Here is a 14,267-nt window from a genome sequence, read left to right on the forward strand (position 1 = left end):
TGCACAGGCACTATGTTCTGACCCCCAACCATTCGGTCAGTCAGACTGAGGCACCTGAGTGTCTTCAAACACACAAGCTGCCTTAGCCTAAATCCCATTGATTTTTGGTAAAATTTAAGAGCTCCAACTTTGTCCTTAGATCACTGCAGCTTCGTGAGTGCTGGCATATCTGGTCATTGCTGGTGACCATGGCCAAAAATGCGGGGACGTGCTCCTGAAGCGGGCAGACGTGGAGCAGGGTCTGAGTCCTGCCAGTGTCCTTGAGCGGTGCAGCCCCACTGAGGTGGCCTGAAAGCCAGCACGGGGCTGCACTGGGGTGCTCTGCCCCAAGGTGCTCTGTAAATTAGCTAGGCACATCAATAGCTTTTAAATTCTGGCCTTAAAGCTTTGGTCCTCAAAGTGTTGTGGTACCTGCCTTTAACTGGTTATAGCATTTCTAATGACTGGAGCAGGGGTGAGTAATTCCCACTGGTGTAGTTTTTTATCGGGAGTTGGACATTACCTAACTTTAAGGATCTGCACCGAAGGACCGGCTTGAGTTACAGCCTGACAGTACGTATTTTCATCCACTCATCTGCCCTATAATCTGTTAGAGGACTAATCTGTTACTAAAAGGAAAAGGTATTAATTTTTAGTCCTTCTAAGCAAAAAAAAAAGTAATTTCTGCACAGAAATATTCTTAAGTATCAGAGAGGAAAAGTCTCCTAAAAGCTGTGCTTTGTAGCAATGTAGCAGATCTCCTCCTGCGACTACTTCTGACACAAAGTAAACAGCATTCATATCTACCCTGGTAAACAGCACATTCCTTACTGCTTCTACCAAGTGCAGCTCTAATATTTATCTTATACTTTCTATTTGTTGTGAGATTTGGTTGAATAAATTTTAGCTTCATAATAAACATCTCTCAGAGTTAATGGACCAGCAGCAAGGCTGCTGAGCATCAAGCCACACCAGCAACGCCAGCAACAACCGGGGAATTACTTGCAGGTGCAGGTACTTGGCAATGCCTGGGGCTTGCCAAATGCAGGCGGTAATGACTGGCATAAAAAGTTTGGCTGGTGATTTAGATGAACCGGGCATGCTGCAACGCCAGAGCTCACAGATCTCCTGCCCCCAGTTCAGCAGCAGTTCCACCAGATATCTGTCTGCAGTCAGGACAAGGGCCTCATTGCTGTGGTCATAACACCCTGGAAGCAGGCTGCTGCGAAGCCTAAGGACATAATGTGGAAAGTAAGAAAAATCTGCAGTATCAGCTCATGCTCAATAACTTTTTTTTTCTTTCTTTTCTTTCTTCTTTTTCTTTTTTCTTTTTTTTTTTTAATCACTTAATATAAAATGGCGAGCACCAATTTTTGTAGCTACATCAATTCTTAGTTGTAAGGAGTTAGGAAACACACGATGTATGGACTGTAGCTATTTGTCACTGACATGTGAGCATGCAGTCCCAGCCCTCACACCATACCTAGCCAGAAGGTCACTATCCAGCCTTTTCAGGTTTTCAAGCGCAGTTGTATAAGGCACAGCCATGCCATGGCAGTGCAAGCCTTGGTCCTCGTGGGATCAGCTACCTGCCTTTTCTCTATGCATTTTTCAAAGCGTAACTCTGAACATGAGCAGAACCAGAAGCTCAAGAGCCAGCTGGCACGGTGGCCGGGACCAGAGCTGAGCAGAGCGGGCAGAACAAGCATGAGGTGTTGAGGGGGGAGGCTGCGCGGGGAAGACAAGCATGATGTGATTACCAAACCATGCGGCTGCTCTGATCTTGAGCTCTTCAGGGCCTTTTTAATTTCAGTGGATGATGCCTGATTTGCAGGTAGAATTTGGGCCTTTAGGCTAATTTTACTTAATCTTACAGGATCTCTTGAGAGATTTTTAATGGGAACTCCGTATTAACTGTCCCTACAGCTGCACATCCAAAGATTATTTAAACTTGAATGCCTTCTTAGCCTTTATCATTGAACATCACAAACTACTATTTCCACCCTTTTCACCAAGCCCTTGATTCTTCCTTCATCCCTATGCTGTTGCAGCTGCAGTGTCTCTCTTTGAGGTTGTCCCCTCCTCTTACGGTTTCTAAGAGTGGGACTTTCTATGGCAAGATGTACTCGTGTCATTCTTCCTTTTCTTGTTTGTGGGAATCATCTATCAGCAGTAGCAATACTGTTGTGCCTGGAGGCCTCAACCAAGTTCTAAACATATAAAAATGGGGACCACAGGTGAAGTCCTGATAACAACTGGAGAAGCCCAACAAAACAGGAAAAAAAAGGCATAGAGAGGTTGAACGACTCAAGCAAACACACATGGAAAGTAACTGCCCCAGAAATAACAAGTCCCCTGTGACCTTGGTTAATGTTCTGCTCTTTGATCTGCCTGTCTTCTGGGGACTAGTCCTCCCTAGCACTGCAGAGCTGCAGGATGGACGTGCTGTAGGGAGCCGGGCCATCCATACATTTCTAGCATGAGAAGAATGGCATTTGAATCACACCCCAGACTGAGCTGCACTTGAGCTTGTGTGGGAGGTGCGTGTGCCTTCAAAGACAGGGCTTCGCTTCTGAAAATTACCTTGGCAATAACAGATGACTACAAACACCCTATCAGTCTTATTCTTCTAGTTTGCTTCCACCTCCATCATACTGGGGGGGAGGCTGCCTCCAGGATCTGGTTGGACTTTCATGGTCTGTGCACTTACGTGCCGTCAGGTATGTGCATGAGAAGTGTTTTACCCCTGATATTTGGCTGTTTCTCATGTGTGACAGAAACCTGCTGTGTTCTTTTTGCTTGTTCTAATGTCTCACACTCCACATGTACCTGGTCTGTTTAGTTATCACACTGAAACGTGCTCCAGTATTAGCTCATTGTTGTTCACATGTACAGGGTAACACCTCTGAACAATACGGTCCGTGACATCTGTGTTGGCATTGCTTGCATTAAATGACAGCTTTTCATACAAGCACTAAATTAAATCCTGAGTGGATATAAAACAAGATGGCTCTACTGACTTGCAATTCTCAAGCCCTGCTTAGCTGTCTTCTCACCCACCAGTGCAGAGTCATACGATGGACTTCACAAGGCTGGTTGGGAGCACTGCTTAGTCAGAAATCAGTATGATTTATGTTTTTCTTTTTCCTAACATGATGGATATCAGCCATAGGACCTGAGCTTCTTTTTGATTAGCTCTTAGTGTTGACCTGTCCCACTCATCTAATGCACAGTTTAGTATGTGGAATGTTATATTTGAAAAGTTATTATTTAAATACCTTGTTTTGTCATAAATGCAATAATTTGAAAGGCATAAATAATAGGGAGATTCTCCACAGCGCACATTAATTTCCTGATGTTTTTATCACATACGTAATGGAAAGTACAATTACCAGTTACTTTGCCATCATCGTTAACACTGATAATTAAAAGTAACTGATATATAAAATACTATGCAATAACTGCATTTCCTCTCGTATCTGAGTTATCTCCATTATCACAAATGCTACACTCCCTTCTACCAGCACCCACCAGTGAATGTGGTGAGTGTTTTGCAACATGTTCCTGGGTAGTATGGGACAGGATTTAGCACCACCTAGGAGGGATGCAAATGATATAGCATGCATGCTTGTAAGGCTGTAAAGAGCATTGGGGTGCTGCTGCTGCTGCTGCTGTTACAATAAATGAGATTGCTGTGGACATGGCTTTCTATGAACTCCTATTACTTGCAAAAGATGATCTTGACCAGCCAATTATGTTAGATTACCACTGGCTATGAAACAAGGATCTAATCTGAATCTTATTGATGCTAATGAACATTTTTATGCTAACTTGAAAAGGTGCTGTTGGATCAAGCAGCAAATTATTTTCTTCCAGGGTATTTAAATTTTGATTGTGTCCCACAAAACTAGAATCTCTTGGGTCTACTGAGCAGTGCATAACTCTTGCCCTGTTACAAGGAAAATGTAGAGGCTGACATTGATGAAACAAGGTGGATCTTTCCTTCTGCCAGCTATTTGACGGTTGTGACACATTGTCTTCTGCCATGAGTTCCTACTAGAGACTCGGTTGTTGGTACGGAGGGCAGGGTCAGCGGTATAAACTTTCAGAGCTTCAAAAAAAACCCAGCCACAAGGTGTTTCTATAAAGCACGTATTTCTGGCCTACTTGAATCCAGCTGTGTGACTTTCAGGTCAGGAAGAGGAATTACAATACAATCTTCGCTAACTTTTGATTCTCCACAAAAGGTCTTAACAAAATTGGATGAGTTTTATATGAATATGTTAGCAGGGTGTAGAATAACTCTTTGCTTGCCTTCTTCTCACTGAACTGGTAGGTAGCCTTTCTAGTGTGAATAGAGCCCTTTTTTTTGTAATGAAAGACTTATGAAAATATAATAAGTGAATGGAAAGAGAAGCACAGTAAGTTCTGCATCTTTTCATTGATCTGTTATTTTTAGTAAATCGCATGTAATCATAACACAAAATCCTTGAACTATGATGTGACAAAAATAATCAGAAATCAAGCTCAACCTGAAAAGTAAAGGCATCAGCTCATACAGTTCATGAAAGCAAGAATATATTTTAGACAGTCTAGTTAGCATATTGCAATCTATTTAGCAATGTAGTTAGCATACCACTGTATCTGGTGCAGTGCTGTGTTCCTTATTAATTTTCAATACGTTTATTTGCCTGCTTTATACTTCAGATCTGCTGGGTGCTGACAGATGTGTTACTCCATTTCCTCGGATTGAATCCAGGGTTTACCATCTACTTGCCTGCCACTGCAACTCTTGCAACACCTGTGCTCACCCCAGGTAGGGGCATAGGAGATGGGTGTTAGGAGGGCAGTTCAACATCCAGTGTGAACACGTGAAGCAAAAATTAATTATAACATGTACTGTATGTGATGGAAATGAGTAACTGCCTAATTATGTCTCCTGTTTCCATTCAGATGAATTAACGTTTGTTGTGAGCCCTTGGGAAACCAGACACACTTTAAAGTTGTAATGAGTGCTATCATTATTGCTTTTGACAGTCATTGAAGTATAATTATCTGATCATCTATCTTTAAAAAAAATCAAAACTTATTATATATGAGTTCTGGGCTGGCAAATTACAGAACAGTCACCTTAGGACCTCAACCACTCAGCTATTTTCTGTAGTGGCACTGCCATCTCCTGGAAAAACAGAAGTTGTGCTTTCAAATTTTTCACTTTGAGATGAAAGAAACTTTTCTAGAGCAAAAGGTTAAGTACAAAAGCCAACAACATCTTAAAGGGGTTAGGAGTTGCTGACATACCTGGTTTCAATGTTAGAAATGGCTGCATGGCTCTCTGTTATCAAAGGATTTTGTGGAGGAACAAGAATGGATGTGATGTTTGGAGTGTTATGGGCTACTCCTATCAAAAGGAGATGGTAAGTACTGCTAGGTGCTCCAGTGGTTTGGTGTTTCTTTACAAAACTTAACACATCATGAATTGTCCACCAAGAAATTGTGCAGTATTACTTTACTCAATGCCCCCAGCAGTCAGTAACCCAGAAACAGATACTTTCAGATTATGGGATTTTAGCAGTAAAAAGGTTTGTATTGAAGTTTCATCTGAAAGGAGATGGTATTGTATTTTTTTGCCTGCTTTCTTGTCTTTTCCTGAGCCACCCTGTGATAATTAGCATTGATCATCCTACCAACTTAGTAGTGGTTCTGGCTGCCACTGAAGGATTTCCCCCAACCCCAAACAGTGCTGCGTTAGTTTTGTTACTCAGATTTTACATTTGTCCATATCCCCGCTTGTTCTCTGTCCCAATGCCAGCTTTTCCATCAGTGAGCTTGGACCTCTGGCTGCCATGTGTGACCTTCAGCCTCAAGAGGAACTGTTAGATGAGTCTCTCACACTCTTTCCAGGCTCAGCTTCTCTGACTGGCTCCAAGACCAGCTGGAGGATGAAACTGTGGCTCTGCCTGCAGTAGCGGGGGACTCTTCTCACTGCCTCAGCTCCCTCTTCTAGAAACGAGTGGGGAGATGGGCACCCATGTCTCATGTGGGGCTGCCCTTCCTCAGGAGACAGACCGGTGAAGCACATAGCTGCTCAGCTGTGTTATCTCTTGAGCAGGGCTGAAATCTCCCCCCAGGCCCAACTGCTTCATGCATGCCTTATTTGTTTGCATAGTGATAGAGCTGGGGGGAAGGCTGCCCTTGTTTCAGTGAAACAGTTTCTTACTACTGCCTCAAATTATGGAATTTTGTTCAACTATGAAAGATGAAATCCTTCTTCACTTGCACTTATCAAGTAACCTGTGAGATGATGCACTTACACCCTCACCCCCCCCCAGATTAGAATACAATTCTAATTACTTTCAAATTTACCAGGCCTTGTTTTCAGGGTATTTTCCTATTTCCAGTCAAAACCAAGTTATTTTTTAACCCAAATTCCTCTTAGAATTACTGTCTCTCTGCTGGGAGAAGCTATGTCTGAACTATCCATGCTTTATTATCCACACTCTGCTGTAATGACGACCCATTACTCCCACACCTGCCTCAGCTGGTCCCATTCCCGTCTCCGCAGTGCTGGAATACGGGTACGCTGGCTGCTCCGTCAGCCAGCCGCACACAGCTCCAGCTGAACAGTTCCCCCTCCCATCACGCTCTGTATGCTGCAGGGATGCCAGCCTCATAGACATCGAGAAATTGCACAGCCTTTCACTAATACTTTGGATTCAAATAATTTTTTTCTCCTGTGATGCATGTAAGATATCAAAGCTGCTGCAAAGGAAGTCGCTAGGACTCAGTTGCCCAGCCTGTTCATTTCTCATTGTACGTAGTGCCAAATTGCTCTCTGAAACAACCCTGTGGATAGTGGGATTGTGGAAAGAGGCACCCACTTTTTTGACTGTGGTCAAAGCAAGTCATGTCTAGTCTGTTGAGGGTTTTCCTTTTATTAGAAACACCTAAGCTCCTCTGCAAGATTTTTATATCACACCTTGTCACAGACTTGCTAAAAGTTTTGTAATTTCAGACTGTCCTTCCTTTTTAAAATTATGAAATAGCATCAAGATTTTATTTTCTTTTAAATAAATTCAGTATAACCAGTTGATACGGGTACCATTACCTATGAGGATTTTTTTCCCAACCTACAAGAACTCTTTAAAGTTTCAGGTTTTCTCTTAGATAAGAAAACTTTTCCTGTGCTATTGTAGGATATGCACATACCAAGGCCGGCTACTTGGCAGCCTCTTCCTGCAACTGTACCACTGAAGGATGAGGAACATTTACATGTCTGCAAAGAAAAGAGAGGCAACAGACTTTTCTTCCTCCCTGAACACATTTATTCCCTGCAGCCGCCAATACTTTTCTCTCATGCTTAGGGCAATATTTGATACTAGTTGCCCAACAAGCCTATCTGGAGAGAACATCAGCAATGCAGAGTTTTTACCCAAGACAGATTGCAAAACCAAATTGCTTCTGTTTTCCTAAGCATCCAGACAGGCATCTGCCAAGATTCCCCGGTCACAAGCTACTGCAAGAACAGTTTGAACTGGCCTTGTAAATAGGGACAGGAATTCCTACGACACTCCAAAAATTTATTTCCAAAGAGCTCAGATTTTTCTAGCAAGCCATTATCCTCCCAGCCCCTCTGCAAAAACGCTAACTAGAAGGATCTTCAGCTCTGAAAACAGACAGTTCATGTTGCTGACCATTACAACACTCCCTTTTCTCACCTCACGCAACATTTCTGAAGTATTGCCAAACCTCCAAACAACATTTTCTGTAGTAGCAACAGAACCTCACCATATTCACCTTTCTGTGCATTTGAGGTACAGGACCACATACCTACCAATGCAGATTTTTGCCACTAAAAGTGCCCCCCGTTGAATGGTTCAGTGTTACCTCCATGTTTAATTTCAATCTGGAAGCTTTAAATTTAGTGAAGGCTACGAGATGATGTCATAATTTCTTGATGCAATGGTTCAGCTTACACAGAGATATCACTCTGGAAAACAAACTGATGGGAAATGGCATGCTTTTCAATATTCTCAGCATCAAATTTTTTCACATGGCGAATGTTTTTAATAAGCTGAAAGCTACAGTTTGAGACCACCAGCAGTTCTCAAACTAAGCTGAAGGCTTTCCTTGGTACTTCTGATGCTGTTTTGAACTTTGGCACCCATTTTATGATCAACTTTTCCTGGTACCCATTTTTAATTGAAATGCTTCATCAGTGCTAATTTCACACCAAAAGTAATGATTTTTTTTTTTAATACTTAAACGGCTCTCTTAGAAGTCCCTTTTCTATCATGTGTATTATGTACAGGCTGGTGCTGAAACCTAGCATTTCAATCACAGCATCATCTCCATTCTCCTTTACCTCAGCTCCTCTGTAGTCATTGCTACTTCACACCATGCTCAACAGAACTACATACATATTTATTCACCCTGACCCAAAAAGTAATACACTAATACAACCTGTTCTCTTTGTTCATTAGCCAGTCACCTGCCAGAGGAGGCTACAAGAGGACTGAGATCAGCAGGAACTCTCTGGCTACAAAAAATAGTTTCCTATAGAAAACACAGTAAACTGTAAGGCTGGTGCTTCTGGTCTCTCAGCTCAGACAGGCTCCCAGGGGCAGCAGCTGGGCAGACGTGAGAGGCACAGAGAGCATTTAGAGAGACATGGGCACAGATTTTCTACTGGTCACTGCCACAGTCATCCTGCAAGTGGGTCTCACTGTAGCAGACACCACACTGTGGGGCTGAAACCCAAAAGGCTCAGCAATTGCATCAGTCCTCATCTGACACTGATATCAGGGGAGTACAGGTACCTCAAAAAACAGTGGGGCCTCTTTGCACTAGATGATGATTTAGCCCAGTCTACACAATCTTTCTTTTTTTTTTTTTTTTTTTTGTTAGCAAACACTGTTTGGATGTAGATGATTATCCTTCTTAGTAAACAGTTCCTCTATGAAACATCATGCCAGCCTATGAGGGACACACTGGTTGGCAAGCTGAGCCTACAAAACAGTTGATTGATTTTCTTAGAAGCTCTTTCTCTCTTGCCTGACTTCCAGTAATGCCTTTTGCTAGAAGCAAAGACCCTGAAAGGTGCAGCAGCTTTATAACAGACCTGCTTTCAGATATTTCAACCTGAAGCTGAGTTCTCCAGGTCATGGTATTAGTGGTGCTTGAGTTAGTTCAGCCTGATGGCTGGATCAAACCTTATGTCAAGGGCTCGTATGAGTCCAATGACTACGTGTCTCTGCTGACAGGACCGTCTCTGTAACGTCACCAGAGATGCGTCAGTCCTATTTGCTCACAGGAATTGCCTCTTCTGTTTGTTTTGCCAGATTTTCATTTGATGAGCCAATCAGGGAAGTTCTTCCCCAATTTTGAACTGTTTCATAATGACAGTTCAAAATCACCCATATTACCAGGGAATTTCCATTTTCACTTCTTTGGTTTGGTTTTTTTTTTTTACTTCTTTCAACCCAGCTTTCAGCTGGGTTTCTGAATCTTCAGAGATCCAGAAAGCAAAGCTTTATGAATCTGACCTGACTTCTAATGCTGGTATTCTGTTTTATACTTCCTGAGTGAATTGATGTGCTCCACAGACAAGGATTTGTGTTGCTTCTCAGTTGGTGGCATTCATCTGACTCAATATTCACACCTATGGGGTGTCCATCAATCTCTGAGCAAGGCACCCTCTGCACCCTTTATTGTCAAGGAAGGAAAATACAGTGTGTTCTATGACATCTGAAAGTAGACCTCCATCTATGATCAGGTGAATTATACCTTAAAAGTACTGATTTACCACTGATCAATACAAACATGTCTCAGACATAAATGTGTATGTCATGGGTATCTGAAGCTAGTGACATGAATCCACCCAGCCAGCCTCATTCTTGCACAACCCCCAGCATTTCCATTGCCTTGTTCTCCCTGGCTTCCCACAGTAAAGGATGCTCCTATAACTACCAATGTGGACTCAAAATCATTTTCACCCTTTGAATAGTGACAGTTCTACCAGCCACACTGTGCAAGGAACATGCCTTTAGAGAACACACTAGAAATGCTGATCCCAATTATACACCCAGGAGATAATCCCAATTACCTCTGTACTGGAGTTCTTGACTTCAGGGAGAATCTACATGTACCCCAAGCATGAGGTCCATCCAGGTGCACCTCCTGAAGACAGCAGAGCTCATCGCACATGTGACTGTGCCTACAGCCACCAACAGAGGCAGGCTTTGTGAGGCTGGCAGCTTCTCCTAAACAGCATCTTCTCTAAGGGAGGCTTTGCATCGTAGTCAGCACAACAAACGCTCTCTAAATTATCTGTACCTCAGCCACAATGAAATCGATTCAGGATGAAGGACTTTCATTTCTAAGTAAAGCGAAAGTTTTGCCTGGTAATGGATAAAATTATAGTTTAACTGGCCCTAAAGGTGGCTGGCACGTAGTAAAGAGGCCATGTTCTCTGGTTCCTACTGTACTAAATGCATCCTCTAGCTGAAAGAAAACAGTGATTATCAGAAAGTCAATTGTCATTCTGCCTCTTTAGAAAAATTCCCATTAAAGATAAAGCCAATTTTAATTAGATTAAGTATCCAATTACTGTAATTACATTTTTAAAAAATTCACATCATGAGGATGACCCTTTTAAAAAGGGTTACAAGAATAATTAGTGTATTCATATTAACCAAAATGTATTGGATAATATTTATACCCAGAAGGCAAAGTACATTACACATATTTCACCTTTGGGGAAAGCTTGCAAATGTTTTGGCAGTGGTATGAATATTTATAGGGAAGAGCGTGCTTTAGCAAGATTATATGAGAAAGCATTTATATGCTCACAAATTTTTACCCAAGGGTAAAGTATACATAAAATGTAGTGCAGAGATTATGGATATGCAAAGTACGATTTAAGCGGGGAATTTATATCAGTTTGTTTAATTAATTGGAGCAGAATACTACTTCCCTTATTTTTTTTTGTGACAGAAGGGCCCACAGAATTCAAGTCTGAGCTTTCTTTCCGCTGATCAATGACAGCAAGAAATATGCAGGGAAAGGGTCTTCCCTCTGCAAGGCATTACCTTGTCCATAGGTTAAACCATCCCCTTTAATGTGTGCCTGATCACATTGTGTAAGCAATCCCATCTGTTACCTGGTGTCACCTTATCAACTCACCATGGAGTTGGAAAACACACAGGCAGCCTCTAGTCAAACACTGCTCATTTAGGGGCAAATCCTCCAATTCTCAGTGTGGGGAAGACTTGAAGATATGCCAAACAGGTTTGCTCACGCACAGAAGACAACAAACCACATCCTTGTTCCAGGCAACCCACAGAAGGCACAGAGGATGTGACCCATTTTTACCTCTTAGGTACAGCAGTGGCTTAGCATACTGCAAGGACACTAGCCGTGCAAGCTCTTGTGCTGTGCACAAAATCCTCGCCACAGACTGGCGAGCACAACATACCACAGAGGTCTTCCCAGCAAATACTACCGGCGCAGCCTAACCATTGATTTCTGTCTGCTCTGCAGCTCATCAACAGATTTGGGAATTACCAAGGCATTACATTCTTCCTCAGAAAAAAGCTCTCAGGTTTCCTACTGGTGTTTGCATTTCTTTAATACTGCAGCATTTATCCCTTTACTACTAAGATACTCTGCAGTGAGAAGCACGCTTGCAGTATGCACATAGACACCTTCCTAAGTTATGTGAGAGAAGCTGTGATGGCACAGCTTTTGGCAAGACCTCTAGACGTATGAGGAGGCTCTTGAGTCGTTTGTTAGTTTGATTAAGTTAAGAAATTTGTTCCTAATTTACATTTATATCAAAGATTATTCATTTTTATAGCAATTTATATGTGGCCAGTCAAGAACGAGCAGACAAAAAAAAAAAGACAGGCTTAAAATGATTCATTCAAGTTCTCTCACATTAATTTTCTCTTCACTGAATTATCAGCGATCATACCCAAGCATTCATGCCTTTCCTGTTTTGCAGAACTGTTGAATATTGTTTTACACATAATCCTTAGGTTTTCTATTCATTAAGCCATAGACTGTTGCTCGTGCAGATCTTTACATGTGGAAAAGGTTCTAGCTTCTGAAGATGACCCTTCCCTTATGAGAGGAAAAAGTTACGGTAAGTTGCAAACATTTGTGCAAATGGATGGTTGCTTTGATGCTGATATTGCCTGGATATTGCATGGATAGTAGCATGAACATGTACAATTTCCACAACTCACACTGTTATTTCCTGGGTTTTGAGCTTTCTCGCAAAATAAAGTAGCTCAAGAACATCCTTAGGAAAAAAGCATAGAAACAAGAAAAAAAAAAGTTGGATTCATATTGGATAAATTGTCTTTAAAAACTTTTTCAACATTTGTCCCATGATAAGGAGAAACTGAGAAATTTGGTAAGCACGGGATAGCAGAGAGGCAGGTAAGTGGGAAAATATCAGAGTTAAATAAATAGGAAGAAAACTAAATTCACTTCTGTTGTTCCTTTCCAGAAGTTCAAAATAAATCATTTGTTGGAGATTGCTATCAATACTTGCTGCATATCTATTATACTACCTGGAAGGTATTTGGCTATGTAGGTGTTGTTTATGAATACTATAAAGCCTGTACTTGTATCACTTTGGAAACATAAATCAAACAAGATATTTATGAACACTAGCACTTATGAAGACAATATTCTGTGAAAACATCTCTTTCTACGTGATGGCAAACACAATTCAAAGCAATCTAAATACAGCGAAATCCACTTCACGAGCCTGATATTTTGAGGCCCATGTGAGCAATCAGTGCGTTTGTGGTACTCAGACTGTGGTCTGAAAAATTCAGATATTCAGATCAGAATATATTTATGGTATATTCCCCTTCCAGAAGGTAAAATCACCTAAAACATCCTCTTGATCTTCTTTGTTGGGATGCTGTTTTCAACGGCTACTTTGTACGATTAGAAAGGGGTTCTACAGCAAGCTGAACCAGAAGGATTTCACCTGTGACTTCCACAGACAAAGGACTGGACTTGTCCTTTTTGTCAAGCCCAAGACTCGCACCCTAGGCTTCCCCAGCAGGAGTTCTGTATTTGGCTGTAGAAGAAAAATATGTTTTATCAAGTCCTCCATTTTTTTAAACATAACTCTTGATGATTGGATACTTCACAAAGTCGTTATGCCTATGCAGTCTCTACGTATAATCCCAGTATTAAAAATCTTGCTTTGGCTTTGAGCTGCTGCAGGCTTCTTGAGTGGCCATGGACCAAGTGCCACGCTGGGATCAGAAAGCTGGTGATTCCACATGAAATGATAGTTGTAGAGCACCGGTCTCCCCGTTCCTCCTTGGCTTTGAATGGTGTAGGGAAAAATACTGAGAAACCTGCCATAAGCATTTATTTTTTTCTTCCAGTGACCTTCTCAGGAACAAGGTAAGAGTGGAGAGGCAATCTGCTTCATCCAAACCTAATCACCAAGGAAGCCCCCAAATACCAGCGTTATGAATCGACTGCCTTCACGACACCCATGGCACTTACAACGGTGAAACAACCCTCTGGCAGTAGCAGCTAATGCCTAAAAAGGCTCAGGTGGTGGTGCTGCACCCCCAGTTGCTGTTTGTCCTTCCCACGCGTCCCAGAGTTAGAACAGAAAGAGGAGTGATCCCCAGGAGTGCTGTGCCAGGCCAGTGGTGTTCTCCTTTGGTCATGGTTTTGCTTTTGGCTTAAGGACTGCTGTTTTGGGTAACTTCAGCATCATCAGACGCTGAAGATGACTGTCCTAAGCAACTGCAAAATCTCACCACTGTACCATGCTAAAAACCTTTTTCTCCTCAATGAAGAGACGAAAGCTGTTACTCATGATGTACTCATCACTGACAGATTAACAATATATTTTTCATGACAGATTGAGCGAATTATTTGTTGTTAGTGGACTGATGACACGTTTCTGATCAGGGCGATGCTCCTTTTGATGCCCCACCTGCTAACTTTGCCACTGCAGGCATCAAGAGCTGCTGGCAAGTTTAGGAAAGGGGCACAGGCACCGAAACAGTAGTTCCCACAACTCTTATTTCCAGGAGCAGAGTGGGGAGTCCCAGGAGTCCTACTGTGAGGTGCCTGAGAACTGGTGAATGAGCGGCAGGTGAAGGAGCTGTGGGAAGAGACAGCCCAGAGGTCAGTCCGGTAACGGCCCGTGGGGCCTGGCCACGGGTGTCGTCTCCCTAGGGCTGAGGTGCTCAGGAGGAACGACTTCTGGAATCATCCACCCAGTCTAGCTGTTCAGACAG

This window comes from Strix uralensis, chromosome 15, assembly GCF_047716275.1.
Source record: "Strix uralensis isolate ZFMK-TIS-50842 chromosome 15, bStrUra1, whole genome shotgun sequence".
Taxonomy (NCBI): Eukaryota; Metazoa; Chordata; class Aves; order Strigiformes; family Strigidae; genus Strix; species Strix uralensis.